Raw genomic sequence first — 22657 nt, 5'->3', positions numbered from 1 at the left:
GAGCAACCAGCGTATACCTTGCAAACTTATAATTTAGTTAGTTGATCTTTAATCTGTGTATCAGAACCATATAAACAGTAACCAGGTGTAGTAAACAGAACAGGCAATCACACACATGAACACAAGATATAAGGTGGAAACCCAATGTGGGTGAAAACCACCTGCTGCAATCATCTCTATCTTTCTTTAATAAGAAACTTCTTTTTACAAATTTTGTACTGGTGCAGTCTTATACCAGTACGCAGGCTTCTACCTACAGAAGGCTACAACCTTCTCTCGTTCTCCAGCTTTTCCTAGAAGGGAGCTACAACCCCCTTAGCTCTTGTACTAGCTGATGTGTTTACTAGTACGTAGGTGCTGACCTACAGAAGGCTACAACCTTCTCTTTTCTTCCAGGGACCACGTTTCATAAATTTTCAGACTGGATCCATCAATAACATCAATCAAACATCAAATATATCTGCATCAACCAATCTCCTTTGTACCAACCAAAACTGAATCAAACAATCACTTTTCTGAATGTTGTAACCAGAATACAGTAACAGTAACCAGAACTCAATCCAGAACCCATAACACTACAACAGTAAACAGAAGTAGCTAAAACATATTTTATGAGGTGTACGCTACTTCAATGTGTCGAACCTACGTGCATACGTGCTTTTCTCAAGGCGGACCTACGTATATGCAGTTTTGAAATGTTGAACAAGTGTGTATACGCGCCTTTGCTATACTGAACCTGCGTATAGATCTGTAAAAGATGATTTAACCTTTTCCACTATTCAGACATCAGTTATACCCAGATCATCATATTTACAGATTACGACATGCGCCAATTATTCAGATAAAAGATCAAAACCACACAACGTATACTTCTCTTCAAGCCTTAAGATCTTGACCCATCAATAAAACTTATCCTTCTTCAAGCGCTCAGGTTCCTCCTTGATTCAGATCCAGCTATGCACCATAACCCAATGACCAGTATTCTAGATCTTGCTCTTCATTAGATATTCAATACTTGAGTACCCTTGCCTAATGATCTCCTCCTCCTCTTATGGTCTTAGGCCTTACTCAATACCATGGTCCAAAACCACTTAGAAACAATACCTTAGACCAATTACCTAGGGTCAACACTTCGGACAAGATACCTTGAACCAATACCATGGGTCAAAATACCATGGTCCAAATACCACAGACCAAAACCAAATTCTCCAACATGTATGTGCCTTTCCTTGCGTGAAAGTGTGTGTATATGCATACATGCCTTTTGGTCGACGACCCCGCGTGTATACGCGGATTGGTCAAGGGGAACCTGCGTATATCTCTTTTTCCTTCATTCTGTGAGTCTGAACTATGATCTATCATCTGAGTGAGTTGCCATCAAGGACAACACCTGTGTCATAGCGCCAAACTTGTGTCATAATGCCAACAATCTCCCCCTTTGGACTTGATGGCAACCCCAAGTCACTCTCCCCCTTTGTCATCAAGGGCAAAGGGTTATGCTCCCCCTGAGTACATGCTGAATTCTCTGATATACTGAAGTGTGTTGTTCATGCTCCCCCTGACTGTAAGCAAGGTCTGCAAAAATATGTTCTACAAGAAGAACATGACTCTATACATCATAAATGACCTTCCTATCACCAAAGACTCATACATACATCCATCTCCCAACCAAGTGGGGATATACCAAGATTGATTCATCCACCCAACCAAGTGGGGATACACCAAAAGTTTATACATGATAAAACAAGAACATTACATCATCCATCTCAGGCATAGTGGGGAAACAAAATAGGTCGTTACATGACCTTGATAATAAAAGATATACGTACCATAGAGACAAAATCTCTAAAACAAGACTATGATAGTCATCAACAACTATCATCAGCAGCATCTGTCAATCACCATCCAGACCAGCAACCATGATCTCCCTCTGCACCTGTTCCACCTGAATCAAAAACAACTGTGAAATTGTACCAAGATCTTCTAAGATAATGCCAACAATGCATTATTAGAAGTATATGCTCCCCCTGAACCTGTGCCAAATGATCACTGTCAGACCCATATCAGACTCTTTTCATCCTAAATCTGACCCACTGATATTCTTCAAACCAACATATACACAGTTGTATCCACAGCAACCAGCGTATGTACGCGGATACGCTTCATGAAACTCGCGTACAACCACTGTTCTCTAAAATAGATAAGTGTCAACGGCAAGATGATGCATCAACTACTCCCAGCTTCTGCCTGAGGTATTCAAATGTCTCTCTGGACAGTGGTTTGGTGAATATATCAGCAACTTATTCCTTGGAGGGAACATACTCCAATTTGACCTTTTGTTCAAGCACTTGTTCCCAGAGAAAATGATATTTGATAGGTATGTGCTTGGTCTTGGAATGCATGACTGGATTCTTTGAAATATTGATTACACTTGTATTATCACATAGAATGGAGATGGGCGGAGTACATGTGATCTGAATGTCTTGCAATGTTTGCATCATCCAAAGGAGTTGTGTGCAACAAGATGCAGCAACCACATATTCTGCTTCAGCTGTAGATAATGCAATTGAACTTTGTTTCTTGTTGAACCAAGACACTAATCTGGAACCCATGTAGAATGCACCACCACTAGTGCTTTTTCTGTCATCCACACTTCATGCCCAATCTGCATCTGTATATGCATGAAGTGTATGATCTATATCTCTAGGATACCATAAACCAAAGTTTTGTGTTCCTTGAAGATATTTGAAAATCCTTTTGACTACCTGAAGGTGTGATTCCTTTGTATTTGCTTGGAATCTTCCAATTATTCCCACTGCATGCATGATGTCTGGTCGGGTAGCTGTTAGATAAAGCAGACTACCAATCATGGATTTGTAGGTTGGTTGATGTACTGTTGTTGATTCATCATTTGAGCTGAGGCTGCATCCTGTTACCATAGGGGTACATACTGGTTTAGAATCTTCCATGCCATATTTCTTCAAGATCTGCTTGAGGTACTTGGTTTGTGATAGAAAAATACCATCTTTATTTTGTTGAACTTGTAAACCAAGAAAATATGTGAGCTCACCAAGTAGGGACATTTCAAATTCTTTCTGCATTACCAAAGCAAAGTTTTGACTCATGGCTTCTTCATTTCTACCAAAAATGATATCATCAACATACACAACAAGTATTAGCAATTTATCATTGTTAATTTTTATATATAGATTGCTATCAGCTGATCCTTTTGAAAAACCTTGTTGATGAAGGTATTTGTCAAGACGATAATACCATGCCCTTGGAGCTTGTTTTAGACCATAGAGAGCCTTTCTGAGTCTACATACAAGTTTTGGATCATTTCAAAGGATGAATCGGCCTGGTTTCTCAATATATACTTCTTCTTCTAGGTCTCCATTAAGAAAGGCAGATTTCACATCCATTTGATATACTTTGAACTTCTGAAAGCTAGAAAGAGCAAGGAACATTCTTATGGCTTCAAGTCTAGCAACAGGTGCAAAAGTTTCTTCAAAGTCTATACCTTCTTGTTGAGCATACCCTTTACAAGCAAGTCTGGCCTTGTTTCTAATAACTTCTCCATTTTCATTCAGCTTGTTTTTGAATATCCATTTGGTTCCTATGACATTCTTATCATTAGGTCTAGGAACCAATTCCCAAGTATTATTCTTTTCAATCTGCTCAGGTTCTACATTCATGGCCTTGACCCAACATTCATCTTTGCATGCTTCATTTACATTTTGAAGTTCGACGGAGGAAAGCAATGCTAGATAGCTTGAAGCTTCTGTAGTAGTTCTTCTTGTTTGCACACCTGCCTCTTTCTACCCCAAAATTTAAGGCTTTGGATGATTCTTCTGAACATACCTAGATGGAGTCTTTTCTTCTACCCTTATCTGTTCTTCTGTTGCCTCATTGGTTTCTTCTTCAGAATTAGTTTGATTTGATGTGGAAGGATAGTCCTCATCTTCTTCATAATCTTCGGTTTTTACCTGCTTTGGATTTTTTCCTGCTTCATCAACCACAACATCAATACTTTCAACAATTTTCCCAAGTCTTTTATTATAACACTTATATCCTTTACTTCGGGAAGAGTAACCAAGGAGAATGCCTTCATCTGCTCTAGGTTCAAACTTGCCAAGTTTTTCATCAGTCCTTTTGATGTAACATTTGCTTCCAAAAACTTTGAAGTATTTTATAGTAGGAGTCTTACCATACCAAAGTTCATGTGGAGTTTGAGTGCTATTTACCCGGACATTTGTTTTGTTGAGAATAGTGACGGTAGAAAATGCAGCTTCACCCCAGAAGGTTGCAGGAGTTCCAGACTCATCTAGCATAGCACAAGCCATTTGTTGAACAGTTCTGTTCATCCTTTCTACCACTCCATTTTGCTGAGGAGTTCTTGCGGTAGAGAATTCCCTTCTTATTCCATGTTCTTCACAGAAGTCGAAGAATTCATCCGAGGTAAATTCCCCTCCTCGATCAGACCTGAGGCATTTGATTTTGCGATCTGATTCATTTTCAACCAAAGCTTTGAAGGCTTTGAACTTTTCGAATGCTTCATCTTTATGCTTTAGAAGTCCTATCCAACACATTCTGGAAAAGTTGTCAATGAACAATATAAATTATTCTTCTCCATGAGGTGATTTTTCCTAGATGGACCACATAGATCGGTGTGAACAAGTTCAAGAGGTTTACTAGCTGATCCTTCCTTCTCAGGGAAATGTGCTCTGGTTTTCTTACCAAATTGACATGATTTGCATATTGTATTCTCTGGAATGCTGATATCAGGAAGATCACGAACAACCCGGTATCTGCATGCTTTTCTTATTTGAGAGAAACTTAGATGCCCCAATCTTTTGTGCCATAGCCAGTGTTCATCGTTTTTGCTTAGGTAGCACTGTTGTTGTCCCCCCTTGAGTATGTATAGGTTGTTTGGAGTTCTTATACCTTTGATCACTATTTCTCCTGTATCAAGCTCACGAACAACACATCCATTTGATTGAAATACTACCTCATTTCCTTGATCACACATTTGACTGACACTCAATAGATTATGCTTTAGACCATCAACATACATAACATTCCCAGCTTTAACCTTTTCTTTTAAGAGAACAGAGCCTTTACCTTTTATGACTGCAGGAGTGTCATTACCAAATGAGACCTTCTTTTCTTTTTCTAAGGCATTATATGACTGAAGTTTTTCTTTATCACCTGTCATGTGTTTCGAGCATCCACTGTCGATGTACCACTGATTTTCTTGTCCTTCTGCATACAAGGCTATACCACATCTTTCTATTTGTGGTTCTTTCTTTCTCCATGTTTTGGGACCCAATGAAGCTTGCTCCTTCTGAGATGTTTGCCGAAATTTACTCCTGCATTCAGAATCTTCATGACCGAATTTGTTACAAATAGAGCATTCTATTTCATTTTCAAGAGCAGAAAAGTTATTGTAGGTCCTTTTCATGATCCCAATCACATTCCTTTGATTTCGTTCTTCTCTAGTCATGATGGTCTTGTAAGAAACACATTGAGCAGCTTTGTGTCCAAATTTATGACATGAAAAACATTGGCCATTAAAGAAATTCCTGCGATTATCTAATCCACTGACCTGATGATTGTAGTTTCCATTGACATTCATTCTTGAAGAAAATTGGGAATGATTTACTTGTGGTTGGTTATAGCTTCTGTTCATCCTTGAAGTAGAATGAACCCAATTTACCTGGTGATCTGCTTTATGCCTTTGCTGACGATTGTCAACCTGTTCACTTCTCCTTGCTGCGTCAAGATAGCTTTTGGAGGTTGATGGCTTCTGTGCTTGAGATGCTTCTTCAGTATATCCAAGACCTATCTTTATCAGAGGAGAATGTTGCACTTTGATAATTTCATCTAAAGTTTTTGATCCTTTAGCAAACCTGAGATTGAGAGCTTTTGTTTTCTCAATATCTTTTCTTAGACCCACAATTTCACATTCTAATTTTTCATTGTGTTTTTCCCTTTCAGCAAGTTGGAATGTCAAAGTATCTATAATCATACTCTTTTATTCTAAACAAATTTTAAGTTTAGAAATTTCTTCATAGAGACCATCTTCATCTAAAGCATCCAAGAAATCCTCATCTTCAAAAGCCATCAAAAATCTATAGTCATTACCATGTTCATCTTTATCACTATTTGATAAACCATCGCTATCTGCATGCCTATAGTAGCTCTTCTTACTTACATTCTGTTTTCTATTCCATTTTGCTGGTTCCTTACCTTTATCAAGCTTAACTTTATGAGGACATTTGGCTGCATAATGACGGAATCTTCTACAAGCAAAGCATTTGAAAGGTAGTTTACCTCTGAATCTTCCAGAACCCCGTTGAAGGTTCTTGACAAAGTTTGCTTCTTCCTCTCCTTCTGAAATGTGTCCTGATTCATTGAGCTCTTCTCTTCCTGAAGCCTTGAATGCGGCTTCTCTCATATCTGATGGACCTCCTTTTCTCATTTCAACAGCAGTTAGGATTCTGTGCAACTGTGTCATAGTCATACTCTGAAGATCCTGCTTTTCTTCTATGGCAGAAACTTTTGATTCAAACTTAGAAGACAAGGATCTTAAAACCTTTTCAACTAAAGTAACTTCTTTTATCTCTTCACCCAATTTTTTCATGCGATTAACAATCTCATCTATACATAGGAAGTAATGAGCTATACTTTCATCATTGTGCATTTTGAGAGTTTCATATTGAATTCTGAGAGATTGTAGTTTTACACGTTTTACCTGATTGTCTCCTTCATAGCTTAGAACGATCTTGTCCCATATTTCTTTGGTAGTTTTGAGCTGCATAACCTTGACAAATTCTGATTGTGACAGACTCCCCAATATGTATTGATAGCCTTAGCATTTGTTTCATATTGCTTTTTACCTGCCATATCTGTAGGAATTGTTGATGGAAATGTATATCCTCCTTCCACGATTTCCCAAACATCTGTTCCAAGAGATTGAAAATAGGTTGTGGTTCTTACCTTCCAATAGACGAAGTTGCTCCCATCAAAGATTGGTGGTCTAATGGATCCTTCTCTTTCGTAGCTACCCATGGTGATAGATCTTCCTTCAAGCGATCAAGCTTCTTTTTGAAGGACCTGCTCTGAAACCAATTGTTGGAAATAATACTGAGAGGGGGGGGGGGGGGGGGGGGTGAATCAGTATTAGCAAGTTAGCAATATTTCATTTCCATAAACAGATTTATATACGCTACTTCTGTTAATGAAACTTGCGTGTATACGCAACTGTGTTTAGAGCAACTAGCGTATACCTTGCAAACTTATAATTTAGTTAGTTGATCTTTAATCTGTGTATCATAACCATATAAACAGTAACTAGGTGCAGTAAACAGAACAGGAAATCACACAAATGAACACAAGATATAAGGTGGAAACCCAATGTGGGCGAAAACCACCTGCTGCAATCGTCTCTATCTTTCTTTAATAAGAAACTTATTTTTACAAATTTTGTACTGGTGCAGTCTTATACCAGTACGCAGGTTTCTACCTGTAGAAGGCTACAACCTTCACTCGTTCTCCAGCTTTTCCTGGAAGGGAGCTGCAACCCCCTTAGCTCTTGTACTAGCTGATGTGTTTACTAGTATGTAGGTGTTGACCTGCATAAGGCTACAACCTTCTCTTTTCTTTCAGGGACCATGTTTCATAAATTTTCAGACTGGATCCATCAATAACATCAATCAAACATCAAATATATCTGCATCAACCAATCTCCTTTGTACCAACCAAAATTGAATCAAACAATCACTTTTCTGAATGTTGTAACCAGAATACAGTAACAGTAACCAGAACTCAATCCAGAACCCAAAACATTGCAACAGTAAACAGAAGTAGCCAAAACATATTTTATGAGGTGTACGCTACTTCAATGTGTCAAACCTATGTGCATACGTGCTTTTCTCAAGGCGAACCTACGTATACGTAGTTTTGAAATGTCGAACCAGCGTGTATACACGCCTTTGCTATACTGAACCTACATACAGATCTGTAAAAGATGATTTAACCTTTTCCACTATTCAGACATCAGTTATACCCAGATCATTATATTTATAGATTACGACATGCAAAAATTATTCAGATAAAATATCAAAACCTCACAAAGATACTTCTCTTCAAGCCTTAAGATCTTGACCCATCAATAAAACTCATCCTTCTTCAAGCGCTCAGGTTCCTCCTTGATTCAGATCCAGCTATGTACCATAACCCAATGACCAGCATTCTAGATATTGCTTTTCATTAGATATTCAATACTTGAGTACCCTTGCCTAATGATCTCCTCCTCCTTTTATGGTCTTAGGCCTTACTCAATACCATGGTCCAAAACCACTTAGAAACAATACCTTGGACCAATTACTTGGGGTCAACACTTCGGACAAGATACCTTGGACCAATACCATGGGTCAAAATACCATGGTCCAAATACCACGGACCAAAACCAAATTCTCCAACATGTATGCGCCTTTCCTTGTGTGAAAGTGTGTGTATACGCATACGCGCCTTTTGATCGGTGAACCCACGTGTATACGCGGCTTGGTCAAGGGGAACCTGCGTATATCTCTTTTTCCTTCATTCTGTGAGCCTGAACTGTGATCTGTCATCTGAGTGAGTTGCCATCAAGGACAACACCTGTGTCATAGCGCCAAACCTGTGTCATAATGCCAACACCTTGGTGCACTTCCATATCCCCATGAGTTCTTCATGTGACGTAAAGATGGAGTTAAGACTATAGTCCTTATCCTCCCCATAGTTAACAATGTCCATATCAACTTCCATATTGGGAAAATTAATGTGAAACTCTAAGTGAAGCCTCCTTTTTTTGGTGGAAACCTAAGTTTTTTCCCTCCAACAATCACAAACTCCACAAACTCCTTCTCCTTTCAATGAAATGTTAGACACCTTATCAAATCTCTACCAAGAATTACAACTTGTTTTCATAGACAAATCTTCTTTGATTGGAAATTGTTTCTTATATTCCATTGGCATTTGGCCAAGGAACATAAACCATGTGAAAACCAAATACTTTGGAAAGAATGATATGATATTTTGTGGTGATCTTTATCAAGTGAAACCTATATAGGACATATTTATCTTTAAACAACCTATAATGAATAAGAAACAATAATGCACACTTTTTGGAAAAGAAGATATAAAATGGTATGAATTGCAAAATAGAATGCACCAAACAAATCAAAAAAGTATCACCATCTTTAATAGGGTGTGTGCAAATACTCAAACAAACAATGATTTGACATATCTTAATATGAATTGCATGCAATTTGCACTTAACGACCCAACCTTTATGTACCTCTTTTACAAAAGCAAAGATGTTGTGATGCATAACAAGAATATTGTGTTGAGTGTTGCTAGCAATGGAATCATGAACACTGTAATCGATGAAGAATGGGATAAATTCTAGCAATGCATCACTCCATTTACATTTAACTATTTTTCCTTCACAACTTCTTATACAATTAAATATACTAGTTGAAATATATGTTGGAAATTATGAATCACAAGATAGCCTTGTAAATCATGTAGATTGAATCATCAAAGCCTACACTAAGACATCTAAAGTCACATGATATGAATTAAGTTCCTTGATAATAAAAAAATAGAGATTGCTAAGCTAATTAATTAGCTTCTTTGTATAGGCTAGGCATTTGCAAATATTGGATAAAACCAATATTAACAATGGGAAAGACAAGTCATTGTAAGTTTGAAAATAATTTCTAATTCAACTTGAATGTGTGTGTGCATATGTAATACATATATCACAAGGTTTAACATTAGATAATGTTCTTTTTTAACCTATTAGGCTACAAATAAATGGATTAGTCTATAAATTTTGTCTCATGGAAAAAACATATAATCCTTGTATCTTTTAAATACTCTTACAAAAGAAATTTTCAAAATAAAACAAAAAATTGATGTTAAAATGGGATGTCTACGAAGTAGCGGGAAATAGAAACTACACCATTTCATTAGTCCATACAACCATAATCATGTATCTCAATTATTCTTCAAAACACACACCATTTACACACATATTAATTATGTACTTAGTGATCATGACGCAATATAATATGATATTTGGTATTTGCAAGACACATACATGACACAATTCATGTCAAATAAACAAATTACAATCTTCAATTGCATATTAAATTGCAATAAACATGGAGTGATGATATGTTTTAAACAACATATAAGAGTGTTGCAATGTATGCGTTTTGAAGAACAAAAAGTAGAAGCTACAATAACAAAAATAATTATTTATGAATTACAAATTGCAGATCTTAATTTATGAAACATAATGTGTATCTTTGACTAATATAATAATTATTCTTACATTTGAACAAAACTATTATCATTATTGGAGATTTTAACGTTGATATGTTTCAAAGCAACAACAAAACACAAACACTAGAAAACTACATGCACAATTATAATTTAAATTTACTTTTAGATAGAAAAAGGCATGTCTCAAGATTACTCGTTGATTGCGTATGGTCAACATAGCTAAGGAACAATATACAAATTTTAAATTAAATACATATGGAATGAATGATACAATCTATATTTCGTTTTACTATTCAAAAACAAACACATCAAAGTACATATTAACATATTTTCACATTTTTGCTTCATATTCACATTTTATTCTTTTTGTTGTATCAGACTAACAAAGTATATCATATAGTGTAATATACTCTTCTATTATTTTCGTTAAAATATTAGGGATTTTACTACAGAAAAATCATACCATGAATCTCATCCAAAAACACCATAAAAAATCACCCACTTACACAACATAAATTGCCAACAAATTAAATAAGTGTTGTTGCTGTCGTAATTTTTTATTATTATAGATTTTTAGGAGAAAATTACATAAAATTATGGAGATAGAACATCATAAATGACCCCTAAAAATGCTAGTCCTTGGACTTATGATCTCCTTGACAACTTGACCTCTTGAAGCACCACAAATTTGTTCTCGACAAATATACAATTTGAACCCCCATAATGGAATAAACTTGGCCTCCACCCATCTGTAAATTAATTCACTCTCATGCAATGATTTTAACCCCTTCTTCGAAAATTTCAACCTCCTGATGTATCCAATTCAATTTCTTTGCAAAGATCACAATGGCTAGCTAGGGTGGCTTTACAACCACCAAAACTAACCGCCACTAGCTAGGGTGTGTATTTCAACACCAAAACCAGAAAATGTAACGAGGGTTTGTCCCTCCCATCATAAGTTATTAGAGCTCTCGGGACAATTAAGAAATTATCAAATACTCAATCCTACTCCCAACGAACTCTCATCTTCCTTTTCATAAATTTTCCCCATCCAAATGCCATGGGTTGTTAAAATACTATGCGTCACTCTTTTTTTAATAATAAAGTTATTTTATGAGTTTTATTTCTTAATCAAATCAAAGTCACTTAATAGTCCCCATTTAATTAACTATTTACTATCACCTTTAAGATGACATCAAATAATTAAATTAATTATTTTCGGTCTCTTGTTCTCAGAAAAGGGACATTAAAGCCCTCCCTTCTCGATATTGCTTTCCCTCAAGCAATCCCAACTTATATTCCTGAGTCCTAGATAAGACTAGTGAATCCCTGTTGCATACAATCCAGAAGCTCTAAATCGATACAAGATTCCAAGTGTGCTTGTAGAATGCTCGAACATATATATGTTGTATTGTCCTTAAATAACTGATCCCACCATCACTGTCAAGGTTTTCCCTATATTTTTCTTCAATAGGTGCAACCTCTCTGAATTTGTCCTTGGTAGTTTGACCATGGTTTTCACCTTCGATCTTTGAAACAGCAAGAGTTGTCTCTCTTGCATCTTGTTTATTTTCCTCGAGTGCAACTTCTCCCAGATTGTCCTTGATACTTTGATCATGGACTTCCCCTTCAATCTTCGTCTTACTAGTATTTGCAACATGGGCATTGGAATTTTTTTCAGCGATTGTACATATCTCTTCAACTTCAGTTCCATCATCTTCAAATCCGCAATCTTCTTTTTCTTTTACTACTTCAGATCTACAATTTTATTTTTCCTTCACCGCCACTTATGATGCCCATGCTTCAATTTGATTTACCATTCTTGTGGAATTCTTGTTAGATTCTTCAATTCTTATTTCACATTTACTATTGTAATCTTCAAATATTCTGGCAATTTTTCTATTATATTCTTCACATTTTCTCGTGCAATCTTCAATTTTTTGAAATATTCCTACGAATAATTTCTCTTGTTGGTCTAGAAACATTTTCTCATAAACACTTCAAATTGGCAGGAAAACTGACTATGATACCATTGCAATATCCTCTTTTATTATTTTTCATTAAAATATTAGGGACTTTTCTACAAAAAAATTATACCATGAATCTCATCTGAAATACCATAAAAAATTTACCCATTTACACAACATAAATGGCCAGCAAATTAAATAGTGTAAAACCCATAAATTAAATAAGTGATGTTTCTTTGACAATTGTATGTATAGATTCTCGAGAGAAAATTACATAAAAATTATGGAGATAGAACTTGGTAAATGACTCGTGAAAATGTTGGTCCTTAAACTTTTGATCTCCTTGGCAACTTAACCTTCTAAAGCACCAAAATTGTGTTCTCGAAAAATATACAATTCAACCCCTCAAAATGGAATGAACTCAACCTCCACCCACCTGTATATTAATTTATGATTTCAAACTTTTGTTGTCCATATTGTTTTTTAGACCGTTTTTCGGATTAATCACGTAATTAGTTATTAGTCGACGTTTCAAACCATAGAATGTAAATTAATTTGTTGTTGCTCAATGATTTCAACCCCTTCTTTGACAATATCAACCTCGTGATGGATTCAACTCAATTTATTTGCAAATATCACAATGGCTAGCTAGGTGGCTTTACAACCATTGAAACCATTTGCCACTAGCTAGGGTGTGTATTTCAACACTGAAATCAGGAAATGTAACGAGGGTTTCTCCCTCCCATTGTAAGCTACTAGAGCTCTTGGGATAATTAACAATATATCAAATACTCAATCATGCTCCTAATGAAATTTCATCTTCCTTTTTATAATTTTCCCCCTTCCAAATACCATGGGTCAAATATCATGGATTGTTGAAATATCACAAGTCATTCTTTTTTCTTTTTCTTTTTTAAAGTGACTATGAGTTTTATTTCTTAGTTAAATCAAAGTTACTTAATAGTCTCGTTTTTTCTGGAGCCTTGGAGTAACCAATCCTTGCCAACCATAAGGAAATGGAAGGTCACTCCAAAAATCCTTAAGGGGTTGGGGAACCACTATCCTTTCCATCATCCTTCTTCTTCACTTCATCGGGTCCCTCGTCGAATCTTGAAGTTGACTTGAGTTGTTAGTATGGGGGGCATTCTAATTATAATTAATACGATGCGCCATTCTTGTTACAAAATATGTTGCTTGAACTCATATTACTCGACTATCACTCTCCCCGAGACTTCTTTCTAGGAACTTGAACTTGAGCTTGGGACTTGAAGGTGTTAGGGGATGAAGGGAGAGAGTCAAGAGTACACCTGTGGGGGCTCACCCTACTTGGCTAGCTCTACAAGCGCAAAGGCAAATGAAAAGAAAAGCAAAAAGGCCCACTATAAAGAATGTAATGCTTGTGCAAACAACATAGATGTTTTCTTTGTCGGAACTATTCACTATCACCTTTAAGATGACATTAAATAATTAAATTAATTATTTCCAGTCTCTTGTTCTTGGAAAAGGTACATTAATATTCTTTTTAATTATTTTCTAAGATGTTCAATAAATATTCTCTTGAGAATTCTTTAAAAAAATTACACAAAATTTTTACCACAAAGTTAAATAACACCATGGCATTTTCGCAAAAACTTAGCAAGAAAAACACATACAACATTTATCATAAACTCAAACTTATTTTACTAACTAGAATATGATATTACATTCCAAATCTAGATCAGAACTTGTTAAAACACCAACAATATATTTGAATGGTTGATAATATCTCCTCCAACGTTACACCTCCGCGAGAGATCTAATTAAGCTCTCTTCACATTCTCCATATTAAGCCCAATGAGTGAATTTGATTTGATCCCTCCTCTTTTGAGTGGCTGGGTATATGTTTCAATACCAAAACCGCTCCTCACTAGATCAACTAGGGTGGACCGCGGACCACTGAAACTAACCCTCTACATAATCTGGGCTCTAACCCAGACAAGGGTTTTAACCTACATCAAAATTTCACGCTCTTGGAACAAATGATAAAACTTCCACTGCTAATTCCCTCAAGCTAGCAAGAAAACCAACTCTGATACCACTGTAATATTCTTTTTATTTTTTATTTTTTTTTTAATTTTTAATTTTCGATAAATATTCTCTTTGGAATTCTTTAGAAAAATTACATAGATTATTTTGCCAAAGATTTAGATAACGCCATGAAACTGTGCAAAAAATTATCAAGAAAAACATAGATAATACTTGTTAGAAATTCGACCTTATTATATTAAATATGGATCTGGAAATACATTCCAAATATGGTTATGAGAACCTGTTAAAACTCCAATAAGATATCGGAATGGATGATAATAGCTACCCCAACATTATGCCCTTGCAAGAGATCTGATTGACCTCTCCTTGTGATCTTTGCTAATGAGATATTATCATTTCCCAATGCCTGGAATAAGGAACATGACATATACTTTAGGAGATACATACAAAATATACTTCATTTGTAAAAGTTATTATCCAATATTTTCCATTGTACCTCCCCACAAATTTGATCCCACAGTAAACTAATTTTTTAGTCTAGAATACATTAAAAAGTCCATCAAGATTATAAACAAAAGGAAGAAAAAAGGTAAGTGTTACTAAATTTGTTTATGTTTCTATTACATTGCTTATGACATTGAAAAATAAAAATGCATATAATTGTTTATTATTTTTGTTTGCATATTTGCATTTTCCAAATAATTGTTTATTATCACATACACTCTTATATGATTCAATGCCAAAATAAAATTAAAAACAATATAGATGATGAAGAACAAAAGGTTGGGTGATGGGGGTGGGGTGGTCATCGTTGACCTCATTGGAATAATTGAAACATCTTTCACGTAAGACTTGGTATTTCATCCAAAATCAAGCATAAGCTTATGCTCTATTTCAACGATTGTGAAAAGAAAATGGCTTTGTTATCTAATCATTGGTTATGGTGGGTGATTCGAAGGTAGTCATAAGTTATATGACTCTAAACTTTGCATTAGCTATTAATTCTCTAAAATCTATCATAGCTAGAGCTAAGCGAGAAGTAGATGATTTCATTAAAATCTTATTCTACCATATCTTGTGGGAAAACATCTATGAAGTAAGTCGATTTGATAATACGGATTCAACTTTAAAAGTTAGGGTCCTTAATGTCAATGACATCACTAAAACATCCAATTAATTGATCCTTAATTGCAAGTACAAAGACATGTGATAGTCACTTAATCCTTCACATGGATTGTAGCATCAAATTTCAAACTCAATATTGAGAAATTTATATGATAATATGTATGTTCCTTCATCACATTCTTAAAGTTATCAACATGCATAAATTTGAATATGCAACTAGTTAACTCCCTAATTATGCTCGGATTAGCGATAATTTTACAAGCAACATTTGTGGGAAGGCTGGAAACCTACTCTACATGGTTTACTAAGTATTAATGTATGTATGGTATGGGTTGTGTTTGTTTTTCTCCTTTTGTTTCTTTTAATTGGGTACATAAGAAACTCAACAATTCGTCCTCCTAGATCAAAATAGACTTGGCTTCTGAAGAGAATAGGCACTCGACCTCTAAAGAAATTATGCACTTGGACTTCAGGAATAGATGTAACTCAACCCCCAAAAAAATCTGGAACTCAAACTCCTTAAGGAAAAATATTACTCAGCCTCCACAACTCTGAAATCAACCTCAAATAATCAAGTAATCAAACCTTGACCTCTTGAAGATAAACTCGATTCTGGCAATAATACTCTATCTCCGACATATTGATATCACTTCGACACTTGAGAAATAGATGAAAATCACCTGAAAATTAAACACAAATGGGAAATCTAGATAATTTCCCCATAATGGCCAACTAGGGTGGCAATTAATATCCACTGAAATCGACTGGGTACTAGTCAGGGTGGCAATTGATGTTCACCAAAACTAGTTTGAGAATTTCGCTTGAAACCTCAAGCTAGACTTGCTTGAGCCCAAATCCAATAACAAGAAATAATCACTAGATAGAATGAATGAGGAATGGCCTTCTTTCCCTTTTTAAAAGACTTTTTTGGATCTCCAATCTTCTAGAACTCTTCGTTTTAACATTTTATTGATGAAGTCACTTATTTCCTCCAAGTTACTTTTGCCCATTTTTATTAATAATAATTTTTCCCCTTTTTATTAATAATAATACTAATATCAAAGTGATTTGGGAAAAACTCCTTAGCCTCCTTAGTATTTTTCCCCTCATGCTAGCCTAAAGGAGACACTTAGAAAAGTGGGTATGATAACTTTGTGCTCAAGCAATCAAGGACATTATAGGAGCTACTACAATAGTTGATAGAAAAGTGAGGATGAAATACACTTTATAAATCGAAGATGACAATTCAAATGATGAGGAAGCAAGGTGAAACAATATTTTATTTTCACAAAAACTAGAATATTTGTATCAAGTTGGTAACAATTCATCCTGGTGGATGCTACAAGCGTACATAATCAAGTATAACCTTCAAAAGGAGCCATATAGTAATAGTGGGCTCTAAAAATACATTAAGCAATTCTAAAATGTAGATATATTGAAGTTCAATAAAAAACCTAACAATGCAAACTTGAAGATATACTCCAAGAACATTGATACAAAAGTAAAACATTAAGTTAAACTTGTGGAGGGAGGAGGACCAATGGAGTCTAAAGTTGTAGAAAAGTTTCCAAGAGCTACTTCATTGAGGTATGGAAGAGTAGAATTCACCTTAGGTGGAGAAGATGAACCAAAATTTCTATAGGAATAAATCCACATGAAATTACGATGTTAAGTTGCATTGATGTCCAACAACTAGCTCCTGGTTGTGCGAATTTTATCCAATAATTGGTGAATAAACTTTTGATGTTGAACCAACAAATCCATCATTGTTTCCAACGGGGCCATGGGGTTGTCCAATTGAATATGTTGGGTGAGTGAGGAGGAGTGAAGATCAATAATATCTCCACCCAACTAGTTAAAGTAGACTTGAAAATAAAAAGGATACGGAAGGTCATGATAGAGATGTTAACCAAAGAAGAATAAAGTATTGGCAAGGAGAGGAAGGTGGGGGCATAGAGGGAATAAGAGACAGGGGAGGCGACAACAAGAATTTATAGGAGAATAGAGACCCTGAAGGACTAAAGTTTTAGTTGGTAACAACCTTTACCAGTCAAGCCAGAGACCACAACATGCCATGATTTGACCACATAACCATAACTAGAGCTTTGTGTAAAATCCCACCTCGAATTGGGGAGTTACACGAGGGAATTTATGATGGAGAGCAATAATGAAGATATATATGGTGATGGAGAGGATGACCTTTACATTAGATTGACATAATGACTCTTGGACACTCGTTTCATAGGTTGGTGGAAGTGATTTAATGTGAGTCATAACATGGAACATGATGTATGGAGTGTTGCTTATTGATGACTTGCACCCAACATTTCCTAGAAGGCCCTTATTTGCTTGCAAATTCACAAATGAGTTATTGGATCAAGGAGTGTGAAAGAAGGGAATTTTGGAAAAGGGAGGAAGGAGTAAGCAGATCCAGAGGAAAGTATATTTCAATTATCAGTTGGAGGAAGTGCATAAACACATGATGCATAGTGTTTTTGCAGTTTCCTATGATATTTAAATTCAAGATGTTGAGGGAGAAGGCAATTTTGATGCCTAGTAGTAAAGTGTAGGCTTTAGCTTGATTTTTGGTGGTTATGTTAAGGTTCTAAGAGAAAGAATTTCCAACATTTCCTCCTAGATCATAAATGACTCCACCATGCACCTGTGGCCTCTTGTTAAGACAATTTTATAGCTAACCCATATTCTCTGTGTACTTTAATATTTCGAGAGGAATTGTCCAAATAATTAGGCTTATCATATTCATTTGATTAAAACAATATTTTAGTCATCAATAATTATTTTTCTTCTCCATCATAAATAGTTAACGATATAATTAATTTTAGTTATTGATGATTGTTTTCCTTATATATCCATAATTGAAAATATCCCTGAAATAACCATGTTAAGAAAATTTACTTGCTCCCCCAAAAAAGAAGAGATTCAACTTCTTTCATTTACATTTTTTTTGGCATTATTCCCACCTAGACCAAGTCTTATTAGTCATTCTACTTCATTTTTGTGCCCATATATACCAACATAGATCCATCTTAAGTATGTATCTAACATGAGCCGAGAGGGATCAAATTTCTTCAAGTGCAAAATACAATGTGTTATTTTTCATTGTCTAAATTGTATTTTTCAGTGTTATATATGTGTGTGTGTGTGTGTGTGTGTGTGTGTGACCTAAACCAAGTCTATAGCATACAAACATATACATAAGTCTAAATTACATAATATTTATATCACTACATCAAAATCGCTTCAAACATAACCAGGTCTATCATAGTATACAAACATATACATAAGTCTAACATGCATAATCTTTATATCACTACATCAAAATCCGCGTCCTAATTTCCATGGCTTCTCATATACTCTGCTTTGAAACCCTGTGCTTCACCTTAAGGTACTAATTGTGAGCTCATACCCATCTGATGGTTTGTTGGTAAGGTCTTGTTCCAAGACCAAGAATTGTGCATGACTTCCGCAGTCATTTTGGTTTTGAAGAAATGACTTCCACAGTCATTTATAATTTGAACATCCTTGTTTGAAAATAACCACGTCCCCTGCCACATCCTTCTCAATACAAGATTGAGCATATATAATCATACAAATCATGTATCACTACTTCCACGTGACTTCTACAATCATTTATAATTTGAGCATCCCTATTTGCAAATAACCAGGCCCCCTGCCACATCTTGCTCAGTACAAGATTAAGCATATATAATCATACAAATCATGTATCATACATAAATCATAATTAACCATATGTTCCACATAACCATGATCATCCATGGATCTAAGTGTCTCAATACTGGATCCCCATCCATGTCATACACCTATGTCCAAACTAAGATACCAAAAGAGAAAACATCGATAATATGCACTTAACCAAAATCAGTCTTTATCATAAACATGTAGCAACAGTGTGACCTAAACCAGGTCTATATCATATAAAAATATACATAAGTCTAACATACCAAAATCAGTCTTTATCATAAACATGTAGCAACCATGTGACCTAAACCAGGTCTATAACATACAATGTTAGACTTGTGTACATGTTTGTATGTTATAGACCTGGTTTAGGTCACACGGTTGCTACATGTTTATGATAAAGATTAATTTTGGTTAAGTGCATATTATCGATGTTTTCTCTTTTGGTATCTTAGTTTGGACATAGGTGTATGACATGGATGGTGATCTAGTATTGAGACACATAGATCCATGGATGATCATGGTTATGTGGAACATATGGTTACTTGTGATTTATGGATGATGCATGATTTGTATGATTATATATGCTTAATCTTGTATTGAGCAAGATGTGGCAAGGGGCCTGGTTATTTGCAAACATGGATGCTCAATTTATAAATGATTGTAGAAGTCATGTGGAAGTAATGATACATGATTTGTATGATTATATATGCTCAATATTGTATTGAGGAGGATGTGGCAGGGGACATGGTTATTTGCAAACAAGGATGCTCAAATTATAAATGATTGTGGAAGTCATTTCTTCAAAACCAAAATGACTACGAAAGTCATGCACAATTCTTGGTCTTGGAACAAGACCTTATCAACGAACCATTAGGTGGGTATGAGCACATAATTAATACCTTAAGGTGAAGCATAGAGTTTCAAAGCAGAGTTTATGAGAAGCCCTGGAAATTAGGGTGCAGAGTCCTAAAGCCATGAAAGATAAAGATGTGGAGTCTTGGATCTATAATAAAAGGATTAGGGTGGAGAGTCTTGAATATTTAAATGATCAAGATGTGAAATCTTGGATCCTTGGAGTAGATCAGGGCGCAGAGTCCTCAATCTACTAAGGCATGAAGAGGCATGCGATAAGCATGTGGAATCACTATTCTTTGGAATAAAAATATCACTCATGGGCAGCTCGGGGATGAATTTCCTTAATAAAATAGCATTTCTGACAATTCTGGAGTGACTTTCTAAAAATAGAGAGTCATGTCTAACATATCAAGTATGACTTTCCAAAAATAGTAAATCACCTTGCATAAATTGTAATTAAGTGTAATTGAAGGAAAATCACTTAACTTATCATTAATCAATCCTAATATTTCAATCTCGACTTAATCCTCAATATTATTATTATTATTGTTATCTTTTATGGGACTATGATATTATTATTAAAACAGGGAATTATAAGTCATCTTCATCTCCTCAATCACTTCACACCTCTCTCCTTGATGATTCTCATGGCTCTATGTAACTCTCTCTCTCTTTTAATAATACATCGCACTCTCTTTTATGCACTCATCAAAGAATGGCATATTCCTCTTACACTCATTAAAGACATGTCATAAAAGATTCCTCTTACATTGTCTTTAATGCATATGTTACACTCTCCTTAACTAAGGCATGCATACCTCTCGTTAATGGCACGAGTTACACTCCTCTAAATGGAGTAAAAGGCATGCATAATACTCCTCCTTTATGACAAGAATTGGTTGCTCCTCCTATATATGTGTCTCATGTATTCTCACTTGGGAAGGAGGTGCATTATGATACCAAGAGTTGGAAAAAAAAAAAAAAAATATATATATATATATATATATATATATATATATATATATATATGAGAGGGAGATACTTGGAGAGTAGTCAATTGCTTTCGAAATGAGTTTGAAATTCCTAAACTAAATTACTAAGTAGCTCTACCTAGTGGAGCTTACCATGACTGGTAATGGGAGAAAGTGAAATTTATCTTCCTCGACTTTCCTTGTATATCTCTCTACTACTATATTTTGGTACTTCTTATGAGCTTATAGAACTCATGGGTTCCAAGGGAAGAAGTTCTTCTTGGATATGGTTGGGAGGAAAACCGAATGGTTCAAATGAGTTGGTTAAAGAATCAGACATGGATCATATTATCAGCGATTGGAGTTGAATATCTTATCAGGTATAATTTTAATTATTCTAAAACTGTGGTATAGCATTAGCATAAAATAAAAAATTTAAATTTAAATTGTTGTAAGCATCTAATTTTGGTTTAAGCTTATGTTATCTAAAATCTTATTGGCTAGTTGAAAATGAAGACTAAGAGCAGTCTATATGTATGGATGTTTAGATCTCAAGTTTGGAATTATTATTGGTGTAGTTTATGGTACTAACCTTGTATTGTAGCATTTGGGAAAGGAAAACCAAATATCGCTAAATTAATTATAATGAAGAATTGCGAAATAGGTTTGGTAAGACTTTCATGACTTATGGTTTTGTGTTGTTTTAATTGAAATAGGTAATTAGATGCATTTTAGAAAATATTTCAGGGTATGTTTGCAAAGTGTTTGACAAAATCCCTAAATGATTAATGCTATCAATTTATTTATGCATGAATAAGTGCTAACTTGTAGCTTGCAAGAGAAGTAAGAAAATGGGCATGCACCCAAAATATACCTGGAGGAATTACGGAATCAACCCTTAAAAGAAAATGCAAAAATAATGGTAGCTAAAATATGGTTTGGAAGATCAAAGGATTAAGGTAGGTTTGAAGTAAATTTGAGTTAAGGATTATGTTTGATATTCTTATCAATAATTCAATGTTTTGTGATTCAAGATTTTGTTGTAGTACTATTAGAATTTTGACAGAAAGCCTAAATGGATGTAGCATTCAGGGTTGCCATGTGTTTTTCAAATTGTAGCAATGGCTGCAATAAGCTTGTCAAATTATGTCAAAGGAATTAGCTTGCGGGTTGTAAAATGTTTCAATAACTCATATGGTGGATTTAGAAATGTGTGAATTCAATTAACATATCTTAGTAGCATAACTCTAGGTTGTCTTTCCTCATGTAGAGTTGTAGATAAAAGTTTGTATTCCATGTGTTTGACAAAAGTGGTAAATGAGACATTAAGGATCTAAATTTTGTTGTGTTAAAGAATCACATCCCTGGGCAGTTTGGATATGATTCAGCCCAACATCCGGGGGTATCCTTGCCGTTTGGACCCGTAACCCCCCATTTGATTCTAAAAAACCACCTTCCATAATCCAGATCGTAAATCTGGGCGATTTTGTTAATTACTGCTACCAACTTTGTGTGTATGTTCTTGAGTTTTTGGTGAAGGATTAAGATGATTTAGTTTCTGTTGTAATATGTCAATATTTGAAGTTTTAATTTATGAATTTTATGAGTTAAATAGGTTGAGTAATAATCTTATATTCATGTTGCTAATTGTTG

This window comes from Pinus tabuliformis, chromosome 2_1, assembly GCF_031772625.1.
Source record: "Pinus tabuliformis cultivar Carrire ecotype Pingquan chromosome 2_1, CPIR1, whole genome shotgun sequence".
In the NCBI taxonomy this organism is placed as follows: Eukaryota; Viridiplantae; Streptophyta; class Pinopsida; order Pinales; family Pinaceae; genus Pinus; species Pinus tabuliformis.
This window is presented reverse-complemented; position numbering follows the sequence as displayed.